This window comes from Ooceraea biroi, chromosome 6 (genome assembly GCF_003672135.1).
Source record: "Ooceraea biroi isolate clonal line C1 chromosome 6, Obir_v5.4, whole genome shotgun sequence".
Taxonomy (NCBI): Eukaryota; Metazoa; Arthropoda; class Insecta; order Hymenoptera; family Formicidae; genus Ooceraea; species Ooceraea biroi.
The window spans coordinates 7563108-7583706 of NC_039511.1; the positions used below are offsets into that span (position 1 = coordinate 7563108).

General features: G+C 33.3%; 1 pseudogene; it reads right to left on the reverse strand.

Annotated features, from left to right (window-relative positions):
- Positions 1 to 5920: 5920 nt before the first annotated feature.
- Positions 5921 to 8751, reverse strand: LOC113562094 (annotated as a pseudogene).
- Positions 8752 to 20599: the final 11848 nt, after the last annotated feature.

Below are 20599 nucleotides of genomic sequence, written 5' to 3' on the forward strand. Positions count from 1 at the left end.
GATGATTTAGCGGAGAGAGGAACGGGCTTTTGCCAGAGACTTGAGTGAAGCACGCACAGATGCACACGAGTGATGATAACTGAGGCGACCGAGATATGATAAGCGCGATGGAATCCGTAACGTTGCGAAGAGACTGGTAAACCGTCACGGATCCGGCTCGAAGGACCAGAATGTCTAGAGATGTTGGAGATTCTGTCGATTTTGGATTGGATGGACGGATTGATTCTTAAAATTCTGAGCGTTACACGAACTTGAGATTTATTAGAGTAAAGTGCCCGCTATCCGCTTGTTCGTTCAAACTCGAGACACCGAATGACCACCGTTTCCGCGGAACGTAGGCCCTAATCCACGAATTTGATAAACATGTTGTGTAACAGAGCGAACGAAGACAAAGACTTGTTATGAGGGTACGCTGTGTATATGTACATGTGACTGTCTAGTGTAGCGGTCTTATTTTCGAGGTCTATTCCTTAAAGTTCGATGTGTCACCGAATTGTAGGAACAGTGTCTATCAGAATTACGTAACATGAGTCCAATTACTTCTCATGTAACAGCAGTTACTTCTACACCTCTCTCATCTTGTCGATCAGGTTAAATAATTGTATTTTTTTAACTTTTTAGTCTTTTTAAATCTAAATCAATAAAATTCTAAACTTATTAAGTTTATTTTTCTTACAGAAAGTGTATTATCGGATGTGTCTGAAGTGGCGTTTGATGTAAATAAAGCTTTTGAAAAAAAGATGTATACGATAATGCAAGAAATTAGTAGTAAATTGGATGTGACGATTATGAACCAATGTAGATTAAATCGTTATCTTCTACCACATGACAGAGAATAATAAGGCCAGCAAATCTTCCATCATTACCATTGACAACAGAAGAAGAATTAGAAAAGTTTGAAAAATTTTTATCGAAAGATGATAACACAGGAGCGACTATAAATATATTTTTTCCTTTGATTATATGTTTATTTGTTATTTCTTTCATTTCTTTTAAACCTAAATATTTTTGTAGATTTGTTACATGAGTCAAATAATTGGACCTAAGGATAATACTAAGGAAGCAACGTATAAAATACTGAAGAAAGTTATTTCAAATACATTAGCATCTGAATTTAGTTTGAAAGGTGCTACAAATCTGTCCAAAAATGTTTTGAAAAACCGACGCTATACGAAGTTGTTCAAGGTAAATCTATTAAATATTTGAAATTTATTTAAAATTAAGAGGCACGGTAGTGTCTCACGCCAAGTATACGCGCAACGCGAGAAGCAGAGTGCCTCTTTACGCGAGACGACGTTTCGAGAGAGCTTTCGATTATTAGATCTCAATAACGACTGATCCGATCAACTTTTAAGTAGGCTCAATGGATAGCTTGGGTTTGAATTGCATAAGAAAAGTGTTTTCATTTTTCTCCTAGTAGGAGAAAAATAGTTTTCATACTTCTCCTAAGTATTTTGAAAAAACGCTTATTTGTATTTAAATATTTATATGTATTAAAATATTAAGTTGTATAAAAATATAATAGATGTAATAAATAGAATAAATGTAATAGATTTTTTGGTTTGCATAAATACTCATTTTTATAATTGGCGCAATTTGTTGATATCATTAGTTTTATAGAGATCATCTTTGAACGCGTTCTTCGGACGCGTATGCTTTTTTGTACCTTTTTTTAAAAAGGTAATTTTGTTGTGATAATATTTACAAAGAAAATATAACAGTAAATATTATATAAATAAATAAAAATAAATAATGTTTAATGAAATACAAATGTACTAAATTAGTTTAAGTAATTAGTTTAAGTTTAAGTAAAGTGACAAATAATACTAAAAGACTTGTTCTGGAATTTCCCTAAATTGCTTTTCCTACTACTGTTATTTCGATGCAAAGAGAGTTATTAAATGCAAATCATATTCTTTAATAACACTTGTCTTTCATTTTGTCACAGCATTTTGAGAAAATGTTTCGTAATTTCTCGTTATTGAAATAGACTTAAGAAAACACAAAAGTTTCTGAAGATGTCTTACAATTTTGTATTCTTTTCTTTTTTTCTATTGACTTAATGTTTATATATTTTGCAAGTTTTTCTAAGAAAGGTCCTATAACATATAAAAACTATTTTTATAGGTGCCATTTTGAATAAAAGGCCAGAAACAGCAATTCCAGAAATTGCTACAGGAACTTCGTTATGGCTAAAGCAAACCCCATGGCGTCTCCAAGATGACGGCAGTATGGGGAAAAGAACAAAGAAATAGGATTTCATTGAATTCGAAACAACTGAAGAAGACGATGTCGTTAGCAGTGCAGATAATCTGCTAAATCTGCTCTGCTAATATTTTCCAAAAATAGACAAAGCTTTAATATTTATCGGAATCTTTGTTTCTTTTATTTTCAGACTTGTCGATTTTTCTTTTGTGATTTGATAATCTTTATGGCATTTATCACTAAGCACACTATACTCTATTTTATTTAAAACGGCAAAAATTTCTATTTGTGACAACAATCTCTTTTATGCGGAACACTAAAATCTCTCTCAACTGAAGTTTTCTGTTTTCCTTCTAATTGTTTCTTTCTAATTTTAGTTTTTAAAAACAGAATTATTGATTGATTTTGTTTTGTACACGTATGCATTGAAATTTTGTTACTATAATCACAACAAAATTACCTTTTTAAAAAAAGGTACAAAAAAGGCGCTAAGTATACGCGCGCGAAGAAAAAAAGAACTCTACAAAACTAATGATATCTTTCAAATCCGAAGTTCTTTCAAAAAAGAACTCTACAAAATCAATGATATTAACAAATTGCGCCAACTACAATGAGTATTTATGTAAACCAGAAAATCTATTACTTTTTATTACTCTTTGGCAGATATTCATTGTTGATTCTTATTTAAAACCATGTTAAGTACAAAATTCTTTTAAAAAAGAACTCTACAAAAGTAATGATATCAAACCATTGCGCCAACTATGAAAATGAGTATTTATGCAAATCAGAAAATCTATTACTTTAGTTGGGTATTTATGCAAACCAGAAAATCTATTACTTTTTATTATTACTCTTTGGCCGATATTCATTGTTGATTCTTATTTAAAACCATGTTAAGTACAATTATAAGATATTTGTTTGAAACCAATCACACAGCCGTATTAGCATCTTAAGACAGTACTTCAGATCGTCTGGAAATAAGAACGGACTATGAATACTGGCCTTTGATATTAAAGTGCTATATCAAGTTAATAATATATGATTCTGTAATGACAGTTTAGAGCACATAGGTCCATATTCTCAGCTCACTTTTATGATGTGTGCATTTAGTATATAGTTCACGTTACATATATTATGGACTATCAGCAATAAAGACGAGCATTTATTGATAAAAGTGAGCTGAGAATATGGACCATATTGTTTTACATTATAATAAGGCAATTAATATATTCATTCAGCAGCGCCAAGTATTTAAAAAAAAACACTTATTTGTACAGACATATTTATATGTATTAAAATATTTATTGTATAAAAATATCTGCTTATTTTTATTATATCCTTTATTTTTCTAATAAAATCTTTAAGGCCGTTTTAAATACAATCATAAGATGTTTGAAACCAATCACAGAGCCGCATTAGTATCTTAGGACATTATTATTTCAGATCGTAACTAGGAGATAATAATATTAAAATATTTATTTGTATGTTGAATGTAATGTATTACAGAATCATATATTATTAACTTGATATAGCACTTTAATATCAAAGGCCAGTATTCATAGTCCGTTCTTATTTCCAGACGATCTGAAGTACTGTCTTAAGATGCTAATACGGCTGTGTGATTGGTTTCAAACAAATATCTTATAATTGTACTTAACATGGTTTTAAATAAGAATCAACAATGAATATCGGCCAAAGAGTAATAATAAAAAGTAATAGATTTTCTGGTTTGCATAAATACCCAACTAAAGTAATAGATTTTCTGATTTGCATAAATACTCATTTTCATAGTTGGCGCAATGGTTTGATATCATTACTTTTGTAGAGTTCTTTTTTAAAAGAATTTTGTACTTAACATGGTTTTAAATAAGAATCAACAATGAATATCTGCCAAAGAGTAATAAAAAGTAATAGATTTTCTGGTTTACATAAATACTCATTGTAGTTGGCGCAATTTGTTAATATCATTGATTTTGTAGAGTTCTTTTTTGAAAGAACTTCGGATTTGAAAAGATATCATTAGTTTTGTAGAGTTCTTTTTTTCTTCGCGCGCGTATACTTAGCGCCTTTTTTGTACCTTTTTTTAAATAGGTAATTTTGTTGTGATATCATTACTTTTGTAGAGTTCTTTTTTTCTTCGCGCGCGTATACCTGGCGCTTTTTGTACCTTTTTTAAAAAAGGTAATTTTGTTGTGATATCATTACTTTTGTAGAGTCCTTTTTTTCTTCGCGCGCGTATACCTGGCGCTTTTTGTACCTTTTTTAAAAAAGGTAATTTTTTGTCATTTCACACATTTTGTAGTGTGAAGTATCTTATTCTGTTTTTGTTAACGGCATTAATAACATTTATTATAAGCAAAATGATATTTCGCACTAAATTATTAGTTACTTACTTTATTACAGTATAATTTTGCAACTATGCAACACTTCTTTTACTCTCACCAATCCTGTATGGGCGCAAAGCGACCTTGTATCCTTGTATATATACGGGCGCAAAGCGATCCTTGTATATACAGGGTGTCTGAGACCACCCGTACATGCCGAATATTTTGATAACTGAGCGTGACAGATAAAAATGTTTTAATCAAAAGTTGTAGGGCTTTAACAATTACATGAAATGGTGATACATATTTGACCTTGACAGCAGTTATGCAGGAAGTCTCAAGGTCAACTTTAAAATCTTAAATGGAAACTCCCATTTTTTATTATATCATCTTCTTCTACCAATTAATTGGAACAACTTTTGTCTGAAACATGTTTTCTGAAAATGCCTCCATAGTGATACCAAATACTATGTTACACAAACCAATTATGAATACGTAAAAGCATTTAAAAAAAACTGAAATAGCTGTCCCAAATACGGGACAGCTATTTCAGTTTTTTTTAAATGCTTTTACGTATTCATAATTGGTTTGTGTAACATAGTATTTGGTATCACTATGGAGGCATTTTCAGAAAACATGTTTCAGACAAAAGTTGTTCCAATTAATTGGTAGAAGAAGATGATATAATAAAAAATGGGAGTTTCCATTTAAGATTTTAAAGTTGACCTTGAGACTTCCTGCATAACTGCTGTCAAGGTCAAATATGTATCACCATTTCATGTAATTGTTAAAGCCCTACAACTTTTGATTAAAACATTTTTATCTGTCACGCTCAGTTATCAAAATATTCGGCATGTACGGGTGGTCTCAGACACCCTGTATATTGACTACATAACGGCATGATTTTGCCTTAATTGGCTGGATCAGAGCACGATCTTGCCTTAAGCCTAGATCTACAATAGGTGTAGTCAGCTTTAAGCCGGAAGAAATTGATCAATCACAATCGATCTTTCTCCTCATATTCCACTGAGATTGGTCAATTTCTTACGGCTTAAAGCTTACTACACCTATTGTAAATCCGGCCTAACTGGCTGGATCAGAGCACGATCTTGCCTTAAATGGCTGGATCAGTGATCGATCTTGCCTTAACTGGCTGGATCAGATCAGAGCACGATCTTGCCTTAACTGGCTGGATCAGATTAGAGCAACACTTGTTTTGCTCTCAGCGACCTTGTATGGGCGCAAAGCGACCTTGTATGGGGCGCAAAGCGACCTTGTATCCTTGTATAGATATGAGCGCAAAGCGATCCTTGTATATATACGGGAGCTAATATATACTTTATGTACTATCAAGTTTTTGTAAGAATAATATATAAATATCTTTAGCACCTCTAGGCTATTGCGTTTTTTTAATTTGTGCATCATGAGCTTCAGTCCAATTACTAGACATTCCTTCTCTACATATACTCGTGTAATGACCATCCTCAATACATAAACCACTATGAAATATAGCATTCATAAGCTTATACGTTTGTCCAGCTATTAAAACTTTAGTTGTAGGAATAGTACATATATTAAATTTACGTATTGCTTTCACCATTTTATCATCTTGCGATGAAAATAATACTAAACGAATAATAACTATATCTTTCGTTACTGTTAATTCGTTCTTAAACAAAATAGCATTTCCTGTACACTGTTCACATGACCCATCTGATTCACACCAACGTGAAAATGTAACATTTAATAAATCATTAAGAGTATAGCTTTTTTTCCCCAAATTGTTAATAGGTATTGAAATAACTACATCCTTACAAGTAAATTCCTTTGTATAATCACAAGATTTACATCGACTAGTAGAAGTTACTTGATGCTCTACCAGTTGTCTTATGCAATCATATTTAGTGAACAGGATTGTAAGAAACTCGAATACATTACGTTTTACATTTATTGAAACGGTTCTCCTAAATATTGCCGTACTGCATATGTATTCAAATTGCACATTCCATTTTCATATCGATGCATCAACATTCTTAAAACATCTGATTTATTACACTTCACCAATTGTTTTCTAATAGGACTTAAATGCATTAGACATTATAATGCTGCATTTGCATAACCCGAAACATTGTCTGTATTTTGAAAACCATATAACACCCAAGCAACATTTTGTCGTAATTTTTTATTTTTATTTTGACAATTCTCTTGAATTGAAGCAATTACTTTTGGCAATGCCCATGGAACATCTTTCACTTTGCGATAGCGTTCTTTTGCAACAGTAATTATTTCTGCTTCTGGTTTGTACTTATTTCTTAGTCGATTATATTCCCTAATAGCTTTTTCATCAGCTGTTACTGACGAAGGATCATAGTTAATTAAATGCAACCCTTCTAGAGACGTTACTCGTGATAATGCAACATAAACTTGACCGCAATTAAATATAGAGTTGCCTATGTCCATGATAGCACTTTGTAAGCTCAATCCTTGACTTTTATGAATGGTGATTTCATAACTCAGACACAATGGAAATTGTTTTCTAGTAACAAACGCTCTATCCACCACTTCAAATTTAACGCTCACTCTTTCAATTAAATATTCTAATCCTGATGGTAAAAGAAGCTTTATTTTTTCTACATCATCGGTAGACGTATCTTGTACAACTGATATTACCTTAGCTATTGTACCATTCACAAGACCTAAAGTAGCATCAATATTACGCCTTATCATAACTTTTGCTCCAATCTTAATTGCAATTTCTTTTGAAAGTCCAGTTTTAGAATTATCATCATCATTATTCGATAATACTTTTGATACTTTCTTTCTCACATATGGTATACAGTCAATCGTGTCTTTGGCAATTAATAATATCTCTTTCGAAGCAATGCGGTTTAACATTGCAGCATTAAGAACATCACACATATGACGAGTAGGCAATAAACAAACAATGTCCAACAGAAAATCATTAATAAAATTACGTAATTCGGTTAATCTTGATTTAAAAGAATCACCTTTAAACGATATTTTTCTATTTTCAAGAATCTCGCAATCAGACTTTGTCAATAAACCAATACGAATTCTTGACAACAACTGTCGATAAGAGTTATTCCCTTGCTGACGCATATTGATCGTCAACTCATCATAATCAAATAATGTAGTCCATAAATTAACAGCAGTTAAAGAACCCACATATTTATTAATTTTGTCATTTGGTAATCGTACAAAAATAGGATCTTCATGTACAGGAGGTAATTGAAGCAGATCGCCAAATAAAAGAATGTGCTTTCGACCGAACCAACCGTCTTCACAGTCATTAGTATTAAATATTTCAGACAATCGAAGATTTATATATATTAAAGTCAAATTAGATATCATTGACACTTCATCAATCACAAAAAGAACAACATCCTTGAGATCTGCTCGTAAAACTTTTAACACATGATCAGGCAATTGTTTATAGTTTGTAGTAAGACCATGTTCAACAGGTAATTGAAGCAATCTATGAACTGTCAAACCGTCTACATTAAACGCTGCTATGCCAGTAGGTGCCGCTACAGCGGTATCTTTGAGATATCATTTTATCCAACACTTAATTGTTTTAATTAAGAAACTCTTTCCAGTTCCACCTTCTCCGCTAACATACAATCGTAATATCGAATTATCTGACCTTACAGTATCAATGACTCTATCGAATATTCTTTTCTGATCCGTATTTAATTTTGCTATCATTTGAGACACATTAATTTTGTCATCTATTTTATTGCCAAGATCTCTAAAATCTTGCATTGCTTCACCAGCTTCTATATTTTGAACGCCTATCGGATTGTCAGGGTCATCCTAAGACACGTTTTTTTGGAATTCTTCATATAATTGCCGAACTAACTTTTGCGCAGTTTCAAATGCTTTTTTTAATTCTTCTAGCTTTTCATGGTATTGCAATGCCTGCGTAAGATGTAGTTTTACTTTATGAAATGATTCCGCATAAATATTACAACTATCTCTAAGATCCTCCAATTTCCACCATGGTTTAAACATAAGCAGTAATGAAAAGAAATATTCTTCCGGTCGATTATTAACATTATGTCTATAATGATTAATAAGATATCCACGTTGTCGCCTTTTAAGGTAATGACTATTATCTATTTTATAGTATTCAATAATATTATTTCGCGGTTCGATTGTCGTGATATCATACCTTGTGCGAATTCATAAAGAGACACAGATTCTAATTCTTCCGGTCTATTCGGATAATAATTATCTACTAAAGATGGATGAAATATATCTGTAGATTCACGATCAAGAGCTTCAATTTCTTTACGATTTTTTAAATTTCCTCTGTCGTATCAAGAGACACGGTAGTGTCTCGCGCCAAGTATACGCGCAGCGAGACCGATCGTGTACTGTTACGTGAAGCGACGTTTTCAGACACGCTTAGATTATCAGATCTTAATAACCTCTGAAAAGATCATTTTCAGAGTAACCTCAATGGATAGCTTGGGGTCGAATTATTATATTAGAAAAGTTTTTTAATTTTTTTTTCTATGTGCATTACGAGTGCAGATATTACGATGCAAAGTATGAAATTGGAAAATTTTCGATTAAGAAACGTCGTTATCATTACCGTCGTCGTCGTTTGTGCAGTACATTTTTCGGTAAATATATACAATAACGGACCCAGCCCCGATGACCTTGACCGTGACATATATTATAGAGTCACCCTCCTGAGTAACCTTCAAAAGGTTTTAGCCGTCGCTCGTTATTTATTAAAAAGTTATTAACAAAAAAGTTTAATGCTTTCGCACGAATTGTTAGCTGTCCAAGTGAAGCAAGAACATGATATTGACATATATTACAAAGGTCACCTTCCCGAATAACCCGCACTAGGTTTTAGTCGTCGATCGTTGTTTATGAAAAAGTTATTAACAAAAGAAATTTCGAAAATATAGTAGTTATTTTGAATATTGAAAGATATAAACGACGAATATGTATATGAACGAAGAAAGAAAAGTCATTTAAAGCAGTGAATTGTTAATATATAGAATAGTTTCTTTTAATGTAAGTACAAAGTATTCTTCACTTTAACCAAAAGTACAAACAGTTAAATACAAAGTATTTTTTGCTTTAACTTAACCTAACCTAACCTAACCTAACCTGGTTAGGTTATATTTTCCATAACTGGAGCACCGGACACATACGCTCGTTTTCAGCCCGTTTCGCGGGAGGGGCTTTGCCCCTCCCCCGCCGGGGACAGTGTAACAGATTTCACCGTGCAGATTTTGATCACTTGGTACACGCCACGAATTCCGGCGGGGGGAGGAGCAAAGCCCCTTCCCCCCGCCCTCCCGCGAAGCGGGCTGAAAACGAGCGTATGTGTCCGGGACTCCAGTTTCGGAAAATATAACCTAACCCAACCCTATTTCTGATGTAAAGCTAACATTCCATCAAATATACCCTTTCGTAAATGTATATGGTATCGTAAAATTATACTTTATTCATTAAACATTTTTGTTAATAACTTTTTACCAAACAACGAGCAAAGGGTGAAACCTAGTGCGGGTTATTCAGGAAGGTGACCTTTGTAATATATGTCAAACTCAAGTCCTTGCTTCGCGTGGACAGCTGAAAATTCCTGCAAAATTATTAAACTTCTTTTGTTAATAACTTTTTAATAAACAACAAGCGACGGCTAAAACCTCTTGAAAGTCACTCAGGGAGGTGATCTCTACAATATATGTCAAGGTCAAGGTCATTGAGGCTCGGTCCGTTATTGTATATATTTACCCATTTTTCTATTCCTAGATGGCAGCAGCAGCAGTCGGTCTTGTAATATATAGCGTACTCATTGCGGCTCAAAAATCCCCGTCGAATGGGCCCTGAACGAACCCTCTAGAACGGTCCGTTCGCGAGATATCGCGTAAAAACCATTTATAAAGACAATTGCGAATATCTCGGAAACTATGAGAGATAGATGATTGTTTCTGGCAGCATTCGACGCTGCTCGAAAATTCCCGTCGAATGGGCCCTGAACGAACCCTCTAGGACGCTCCGTTCGCGATATCGCGAAAAAACTATTTTTCAAAGATAATTGCGAATATCTCGGAAACTATGAGAGAAGTAAAGTCAAGACGATTCAACATGATTGCCCTGTTCTAAACATATATTTATATGATATAAACATATGTTTAGAAATATATATTTAGAATATGTCAAAACTTACGACAAAATGTTGCTTGGGTTTTATATGGTTTTCAAAATACAGACAATGTTTCGGGTTATGCAAATGCAGCATTATAATGTCTAATGCATTTAAGTCCTATTAGAAAACAATTGGTGAAGTGTAATAAATCAGATGTTTTAAGAATGTTGATGCATCGATATGAAAATGGAATGTGCAATTTGAATACATATGCAGTACGGCAATATTTAGGAGAACCGTTTCAATAAATGTAAAACGTAATGTATTCGAGTTTCTTACAATCCTGTTCACTAAATATGATTGCATAAGACAACTGGTAGAGCATCAAGTAACTTCTACTAGTCGATGTAAATCTTGTGATTATACAAAGGAATTTACTTGTAAGGATGTAGTTATTTCAATACCTATTAACAATTTGGGGAAAAAAAGCTATACTCTTAATGATTTATTAAATGTTACATTTTCACGTTGGTGTGAATCAGATGGGTCATGTGAACAGTGTACAGGAAATGCTATTTTGTTTAAGAACGAATTAACAGTAACGAAAGATATAGTTATTATTCGTTTAGTATTATTTTCATCGCAAGATGATAAAATGGTGAAAGCAATACGTAAATTTAATATATGTACTATTCCTACAACTAAAGTTTTAATAGCTGGACAAACGTATAAGCTTATGAATGCTATATTTCATAGTGGTTTATGTATTGAGGATGGTCATTACACGAGTATATGTAGAGAAGGAATGTCTAGTAATTGGACTGAAGCTCATGATGCACAAATTAAAAAAACGCAATAGCCTAGAGGTGCTAAAGATATTTATATATTATTCTTACAAAAACTTGATAGTACATAAAGTATATATTAGCTCCCGTATATATACAAGGATCGCTTTGCGCCCATACAGGGTTGGTGAGAGTATAAGAAGTGTTGCATAGTTGCAAAATTATACTGTAATAAAGTAAGTAACTAATAATTTAGTGCGAAATATCATTTTGCTGATAATAAATGTTATTAATGCCGTTAATAAAACGAAGAAAAAAGAACTCTACAAAAGTAATGATCTCACAACAAAATTACCTTTTTAAAAAAAGGTACAAAAAAGGCGCCAAGTATACGCGCGCGAAGAAAAAACGAACTCTACAAAAGTAATGATATCAAACCATTGCGCCAACTATAAAAATGGGTATTTATGCAAATCAGAAAATCTATTATTTTATTATTAAGTATACAACATCCTATTCCAATCCAAGCGTTGTTTTAATTCTCTTTAAATATTATTATAGTATTTTTTCACAAAAATGTATGAAATCTTCAAATTGCGCCAAGTGCAGAGAGAATGTATCGAAAATTAATTATTGTACTATTTAAAAAACTCAAGTGGTAATATTCTTCTCAATTAGAAAGAGAATATATGTATATATTGTTTTGAAAAATTATTGTTGTACTACTTTCAAAAAATAAAAAGTGATACATATCTTTTTATGGTCACTCTTCCTCTTCCAATCCAAGTGGTAGTAGCTTTCATTTATCACTTGGATTTTAATTTGTTTGAATTCTAATGGAAGGAATAGAAAACGTAATAGAAAAGAATAAAAGAGGTTACAGTACAAAATGTAAAAAAAATAATATTTAGTTAGTGCAAAATCTTGGCGCTGCTGGACCTCGCTACCGCCCCTTAACGCACGAATGCACTTTATATAAAACCTCAAGTTGCTCGTTCAGATATAAAACTGAAATCCAAGAAATTTTACGCATGCACAAGCGCTTATTATATTATTATATATAAAACTTAAATCTAATCTAAATTTGACAAACAGCTTACATTTAATGATGAAAGATAGATAGATAGATAGATAGATAGATAGATAGATAGATGGAGAGAGAGAGAGAGAGGGAGAGAGAGAGAACATACACACCTACTATTATGCCCAGTTTCTTCATACCTCTCAATAGCTATCTTCCAGATAACTAAAAATTTGTTTTCTTTATTGAAACCTCTGATTACGTACTTAACGGATAGCTATTCTTCATACTACTCATTTTTGACACAAAGTGTCTAGAATGTTATTATAAATTACCATATTCTGTCAGGTTACAAAGGTGAAGAAACCTGATTCTACGAGATATCTTCTGGATAAAGTTATCGAGAGGTGAAGACATTGGGCCTTAAACGATGAAAGAGAGAAAAGCATTTCTCGTATTACTCGGTCTAGCAGCGCCAAGTTTATTGCACTAACTAAATATTATTTTGTTTTACATTTTGTACTGTAACCTCTTTTATTCTTTTCTATTACGTTTTCTATTCCTTCCATTAGAATTCAAACAAATTAAAATCCAAGTGATAAATGAAAGCTACTACCACTTGGATTGGAAGAGGAAGAGTGACCATAAAAAGATATGTATCACTTTTTATTTTTTGAAAGTAGTACAACAATAATTTTTCAAAACAATATATACATATATTCTCTTTTTAATTGAGAATAATATTACCACTTGAGTTTTTTAAATAGTACAATAATTAATTTTCGATACATTCTCTCTGCACTTGGCGCAATTTGAAGATTTCATACATTTTTGTGAAAAAATACTATAATAATATTTAAAGAGAATTAAAACAACGCTTGGATTGGAATAGGATGTTGTATACATAATAATAAAGTAATAGATTTTCTGATTTGCATAAATACCCATTTTTATAGTTGGCGCAATGGTTTGATATCATTACTTTTGTAGAGTTCGTTTTTTCTTCGCGCGCGTATACTTGGCGCCTTTTTTGTACCTTTATTAAAAAGGTAATTTGTTGTGATTATATGAACATCTAACCATTTAATCGTCGTATTTCGATCAGTCCCATATAAAGGAATACCTAGCAATGTATCAGCAGCTGCAAGAGCCCCACATTCTCTACTGCTTATGGATCGTAAAGCAAAATTCCAAAGAACACTTGCCAATAATTTATTTTTATCATTCTTACTATTCGCAAGATCAAAATCAGATAACTCACTTTTCGCTGCTTTATTCAAATATTTAGTAACGTACCGAGTGAGCAATGTCGACTTTTCACCAATAAATTGTATATCCATATTTCCTTCCCATGCAGTAAGAAGAACAGGATTATAATCATTGATATCGACTTCATTATTTGTTCGAGGAAGATCGTACAATCTGCTTTTATGTTTTAATTGTTTTCTACCTGCTATTGCAGTTGGCACGTCTCTCATATTTACCGTTTCAATAACGGGACAAGGAAATCCAAACCGACACCTACGAATAACCTTACGTCCTACTTTTTTAGATCGAAGACAATAATCATTATGTTTGTGTCGTTGATGCGTATCAACGCGTCTGTACAATAATGGCGAAATATTTTTATCTGGCATTTCGCAGCTTATGTATTTTGAAATAAATTCAGAGACTTCTTGAATAGAAGATTCACCGAAAATCGGTGCATCTTTAATCCAAATTAGTAAATGGAAATGCTGTATACCTCTACCTTGATATTCTCGTCGCCAAAAATAGTGTGTTACTTCACCGATCGGACAATCTTTGGAACAAATAAAATCAAGCATTGCCCGAAATTTATTATCAAGAAATCTCGACGTTAACACAAGATCTTTAGCAACAAGTGCACTGGTACTCAATGAAGAGTTTTGCCATCCATTTACTTCACGAATATATTCACCTAAATCGTCCCATAGCCATTCACTAGGACTTAATATTAGAAACCATGTCGCAGGTCCGTAATGTTGTGTCATGCAAGACAAATCACTTCTCGGTCTACGCCAATATTGTTCCGTATTTCGAAGTGAAGAAAACATTGTATTTAAGTCAGATTCCAAAATTTCTTTCGACATAGCCTCTAAATACTCCGCAGCCGTGTAACGAATCCGTGGATTAGTTATATTCAGTTTATGGTAAATTCCACGACGTAACTGACGAATAATCGCCTTATTTAACTCATAAAACAAGTATTGTTGATTTACTCTAAATTGTGGATGCCTAGACGTAAAAAGACATTAAACATATTCATGTTCCTGAAGTTTCACCGGTCTAGTTTCATCGCATTCGTCATTACAACCAAGTGGGAATAAATCTGGAAAACACATCAAATCCAAATTTTTTTTCCCGATTATCCAAGGGTGAATCCTGAATTGGTAACACTTGATATAAGGTACTCGCAGTTTGATTTTCTTTATTTGCATGTAGAGGAACTATGGTAAACTGCTCGTAATAACTATCATCTTTATCTTTTTGAGTCAGCATTGCCTTGCGTTGGTCGTCTAATGTAACTTCTACATCTATTTTCATCTCTTGCATCTGTAATTCTAAATTATTTACCGATTCACATTCGTTCCTAAATGAAACTCTTGCATCATTTTCTGTTTGTTGCATTTCAAATTCCATATTGTCCAAATTCCCCAAAAATAGTTTATCGGGAGTTTCGGGCAGTACAATTTTAGAATATAAAGGATTATTATTTTTCAACCATATTAGAGCTTCAAATACTTTTTTAATATCCACTAAATCTTTCCAGATAATTTTTGATTTAGTTGGAACATTTCGAAGTAAAATTAATTCGTGATTTAGGTTTATTGGATCAGTGTTAGAACATAATTTATTTAAAGTCTGTTGTAAAGGAAGTGGTAAATGAAATGTTCTACCTTTAACTTTTTGTATCTTCTGTCTTTCAGGTATTTTTTTATTAATAACTGTTCCCATTTTAACAACAGTTTGAAAAGCTTTAGCTCTTTGTAAAAGCAACTTCTCAAAATCATGAAGAGACGATATTACCTCAGGTACATCATGTACAGAGAGATTATTTAGAATGCAGTAAGCAGGCATCAAACCGCTACGAAATTTCCGATCACAATAATGACATATATATATTGCGGATTGATTTTTTCTTGCTCTACATATGCCATCAAATCTTTCCAAATTGGATTAGTTCGTGCTTTTTTAAGTTCACTAAGTTTAGAAACACTTCTTTTATAACAAAGTCTCTCACACGATATATAAATATACCGCGGTGTGTCCAGTGAACGTTTTTTAAAAATCGTAAATGCATTATGATATTTAGAAATAATATCATCACTCAAAATTATTCCAGTTTGCTTATGCTTGTACATATCTACTTTTTCTTGTGCTGAAGTTACAATTTCATTTAATATATTCAAATCAGCAGAATATAATGCTTCGTCCAAATACAACAATTTTTGATAAAAATTCTTAAGTTGATACATCAAACGTTTAATATTTCTTACTTTGGGGAAATGAGGCGATAATAACTGCATTGGAACTGACATAGCTTTACAAAGATTTAAATCAATATAACAGCTATGCGTATGGCCTAATTTATCATTTGAAGTTTTCACAGTACATTCATAAATATTGTACATGAGTTTTGATACGTTCTTTAAAGTACATATATTTATAGCTTTTAGAAGTTTTTGATATCGATCAATTAGAAGTGGATCGTTAATTTTACCTAAAGAATTGCACAACCACAATTTGTTTGCCTTTCCCTCCATCAAGGGTAATATATTTTCAGTCTGTCCTTTCGTATTTATTATTAGAGACTCCCTTATATTGACTTCAGATGAAATTATACCGTGATAAATCGAATCAACGAAATAATTTTCGGACGAAGCTGTATGTCTAGATATGCCACACAGTGCACGTAATTTGTCATCAACTGTAGAACATTCTGCAACAATAGTCAAACATGTTTCTGATTTGTTTTTAAGCAGAGTTAACATTTTATGTACATTACGAATATTACAGTCTCTTAGATGCATACACCAGCGTATGACTTTTTCAACTTCTAATCGTTTTTCAATATAACCTTTGCTGCAATCTGTAATATCAAGCTTGTCTAAAATATTTTTTACGAATACTTCCGAAGAATCGCGAATTTTTATAAAATTCCTCGCTCGAATTTTGACATATTTTTTACAAATATTTTCGGCAATATGATTTTCATTTTCAAGTATCGAATTAGACTTTCTTTTCTGATAATATCGCTTATTATAAAGCCACTTACGATCAGAAGATAATTCTTTTTGTCTTTCTCGTTCACGCTCAGAATTTATGAAATAACGTTTTCGTTTTTGCACACGTTCTTTTACTAAATTGTTGTTATATCGACGCCGATGTTGAGCACGATTATTCTCTAAATCCTGTTCATATCGACGCCGCTGTTGAGAACGATTATTCTCTAAATTCTGATCATATCGACGCCGTTGTTGAGAACGATTATTCTCTAAATTCTGATCATATCGACGTCGTTGTTGAGAACGATTATTCTCTAAATTCTGATCATATCGACGCCGTTGTTGAGAACGATTATTCTCTAAATTCTGTTTATATCGACGCTGCTTTTTAGCACGATTATTCTTTAAATCCTGTTCATATCGACGCCGCTTTTCAGCACGATTTTTCTCTAAATCCTGGTCATATTGACGCCGCTTTTCAGCACGATTATATTCTAAATTCTGGAGATACTGCTGTTTCCTCTTAGCATGATTCTTTTCCAAATTATGCATACATTGCTGAGAAGTGATTTTCTTTTAATTGATTCAATATGTAATATTCCTTGTCATATTGACGTTTTATACGCATACGGGCAGCTTGAACCTCTTGCTCTTACCACTGTTAATGGAAGCACTTTCTGAGGAACGCCATAGTTTAAATCTTAAGGAAAATGGTCAATAATATTTGTCTCAAAAATTTTTATTAAATGCAAACGCATTAAGCTGTGATCATACCTTACTTTTTCTGGTTTAATGTTAAATAACAATGAAACTGCAAAAGCTATTGCGAAAACACTGCAATCACTACCGTTAGGTTGACTTTGCACAGTAGGAAATTTGACAGGATACTTGATAAAGTCATGTGTTGGCAATAATTTCGTCAAGAATTGTTTATGATGTTCATGTAACATTTTATTATTTAACGAATCGTAAATAAATATGTTTTTTGCATCATAATAACTACATACCCAATGTCCTCCTCCCAACGAACTATGTAGTACCTGGATATGCTTTCTATTTCTCGGTATGGGTTCTATTGAATCAAGATGCTGTATTAGCACTGTATCAACAGGTCTATAATCTGAACAACTTTGTAAAAGTCGTTGGAAATTATTAATATGTTTATCACTAAGCCATTCTCCTCTGGTAATTATATCTTTGTCTGCAGGCATCAAAATAATGTCCCTTGCTTTTAAAGACATTTTAAATTCCTTTTGTATACTTGTATATATACGGGCGCAAAGCGACCTTGTATACTTGTATATATACGGATGCAAAGCGACCTTGTATACTTGTATATATACGGACGCAAAGCGACCTTGTATACTTGTATATATACGGACGCAAAGCGACCTTGTATACTTGTATATATACGGACGCAAAGCGACCTTGTATACCTGTATATATACGGGCGCAAAGCGACCTTGTATACCTGTATATATACGGGCGCAAAGCGACCTTGTATACCTGTATATATACGGGCGCAAAGCGACCTTGTATACTTGTATCGATACTGGCGCAAAGCGATTCTTGTATACTTGTATACATACGGACGCAAAGCGACCTTGTATACTTGTATATATACGGGCGCAAAGCGATTCTTGTATATATACGGACGCAAAGCGACCTTGTATACTTGTATATATACGGACGCAAAGCGACCTTGTATACTTGTATATATACGGGCGCAAAGCGACCTTGTATACTTGTATCGATACGGGCGCAAAGCGACCTTGTATACTTGTATACATACGGACGCAAAGCGACCTTGTATACTTGTATATATACGGGCGCAAAGCGACCTTGTATCCTTGTATCGATACGGGCGCAAAGCGATTCTTGTATATATATGGGTGCAAAGCGACTTTAACTTAAAAATAAAATGAAAAAAATAAGAGAAAGAATAGAAATAAAGAAAAGAAAAGGGAATGTAGAGAGAGAGAGAGAATGAAATAAAATGTAAAAATAGAAAGAAATAGATAATAGAAAAAGAGAAAGAAAAATAGAGAGAGAAAAATAGAAAGAAATAGATAATAGAAAAAGAGAAAGAAAAATAGAGAGAGAAAAATAGAAAGAAAAAAGACTTACTTAAATATAACCAATAAATATAACCTGAAACCAAAAATTTTTAAACTATAACTAATAATAAGAACTTCGCACGATTCGCATACTAAGGCCGGTATTCATAGTCCAATCTTATATTTAAGATTAAGTGTATCTTCAGATACTCCGTAGTCAATGAAATAATCTATACAGCATCTACAGATAAACTTAAGACGGTCTTAAATATAAGATTCGACTATGAATACCGGCCTAAGATGGCATTGTTTCAAAAAGAGAATCTTGAAACATATATTACTTATATATATTGGCAAAGTGTTTTCATTTTTCTTCTACGTGCTCTACAATATGGCGATACAAAATCTTAAATTGGCAAATTTTCTATTAAGAAACGTCGTTATCATCATCGTCGTATGTACAGTTCGTTCTTTTCGTCAAGATGGCAGCAGCTACATTTTCTCGCGTGCGCCAAAGATGTGAGACAGCATGTACGCAGTGATGCCAGAGTTCGTGCATTTGGTAGCATACTCGACTTAATTTGTCCGAGCGAGAGTGAGACAAAATGCTACCGCATGCTACCAGGCCTCGTTAACTGCATAAACAGAAAGTCGCCCCTGCTTTACCTTTAACAAGGATGAGGGGTAACTTCATAAAATCAAATGGAACATCCTATAAAATGTTGCATATTTGCATTCTACATATGAAATACTACCTACAATAACAGAAAGATAAGTGTTCGGAATTGCATTAAAGGAATTTTCGGAAACCGAATCGTCTGAGAAATTGATCATTCGAATAGCTGTACGGGTGATGTTTGTCTCATAAAGTCATTCGAGAAGTTTCGAGAGTTGAAATTGAGAAGGAAATTCGGGACAAATATTTTCTTTCTACGCTGTTTGTCCCGCAAAATCGAGACAAATATCAACCGCAATCCAACCGTTCACTCGCGACTTTTCTCAGGAGACATGCGCGAGGAGATGACGTCAGACGGCGACTACCAATCGCTCGGCCTGCGGCTCGCTCCACGCATGTCTCTTATCATCGGGCTGCGTGAGACCCAACCATGTGCCAATCGTGTGCGGCACGCGGGGGTCACCCCCAAAACTTTGAAATCTATTGGGTCTAGCAAAAATTTACGGGCTCTACAAATAGAGCTCCAAGCGATCCGCGGACTCACTTCACAGTCAGTCTGCAAAGTATATATCTCACAATAAATTCGGCACTTCAATTAGCACATAAAAGTCCATCACTTTCAGTGCGTGAAAATTCCGTCGCTCGCGGAATCGGTACGGATGATAAATTCCGTCGCTCGCGGAATCGCTCCGATAGATATTTCCGTTGCTCGCGGAAATAAACGACGTTATCGACTTTGTAAATAGTGTAAATACTTTATTCTATTATTAAAATGTTCGTGCTGTACAAGAGACGTGTCATTTTGGTGTTTGTGGATGTGCTTTCCGTCCTGTAATACCTCGCGTCCGTAACAATAAGGCATACTCGTTTGAAAACGTTCCTACCTGGAGTAAAAGAGTAATTACTCTGATAGCATCGTAAGTGACAAGCACTTCACTACGACGTCACTACATCTTGTGCACGTCAACGTGACGTGATTCTACCGTCCGTGCAGGCAGGGTATAATCACTCTTATTACAATTATCCAGTTTTAAGAATACATATTATGTTTTATACATTGATAGATATAAATAAATTAATAAAATTAATCATCGATAAAAGAACAGAAATGCAAGAAATTATTAGCAGGTTATGTAATATTACACGTAGAA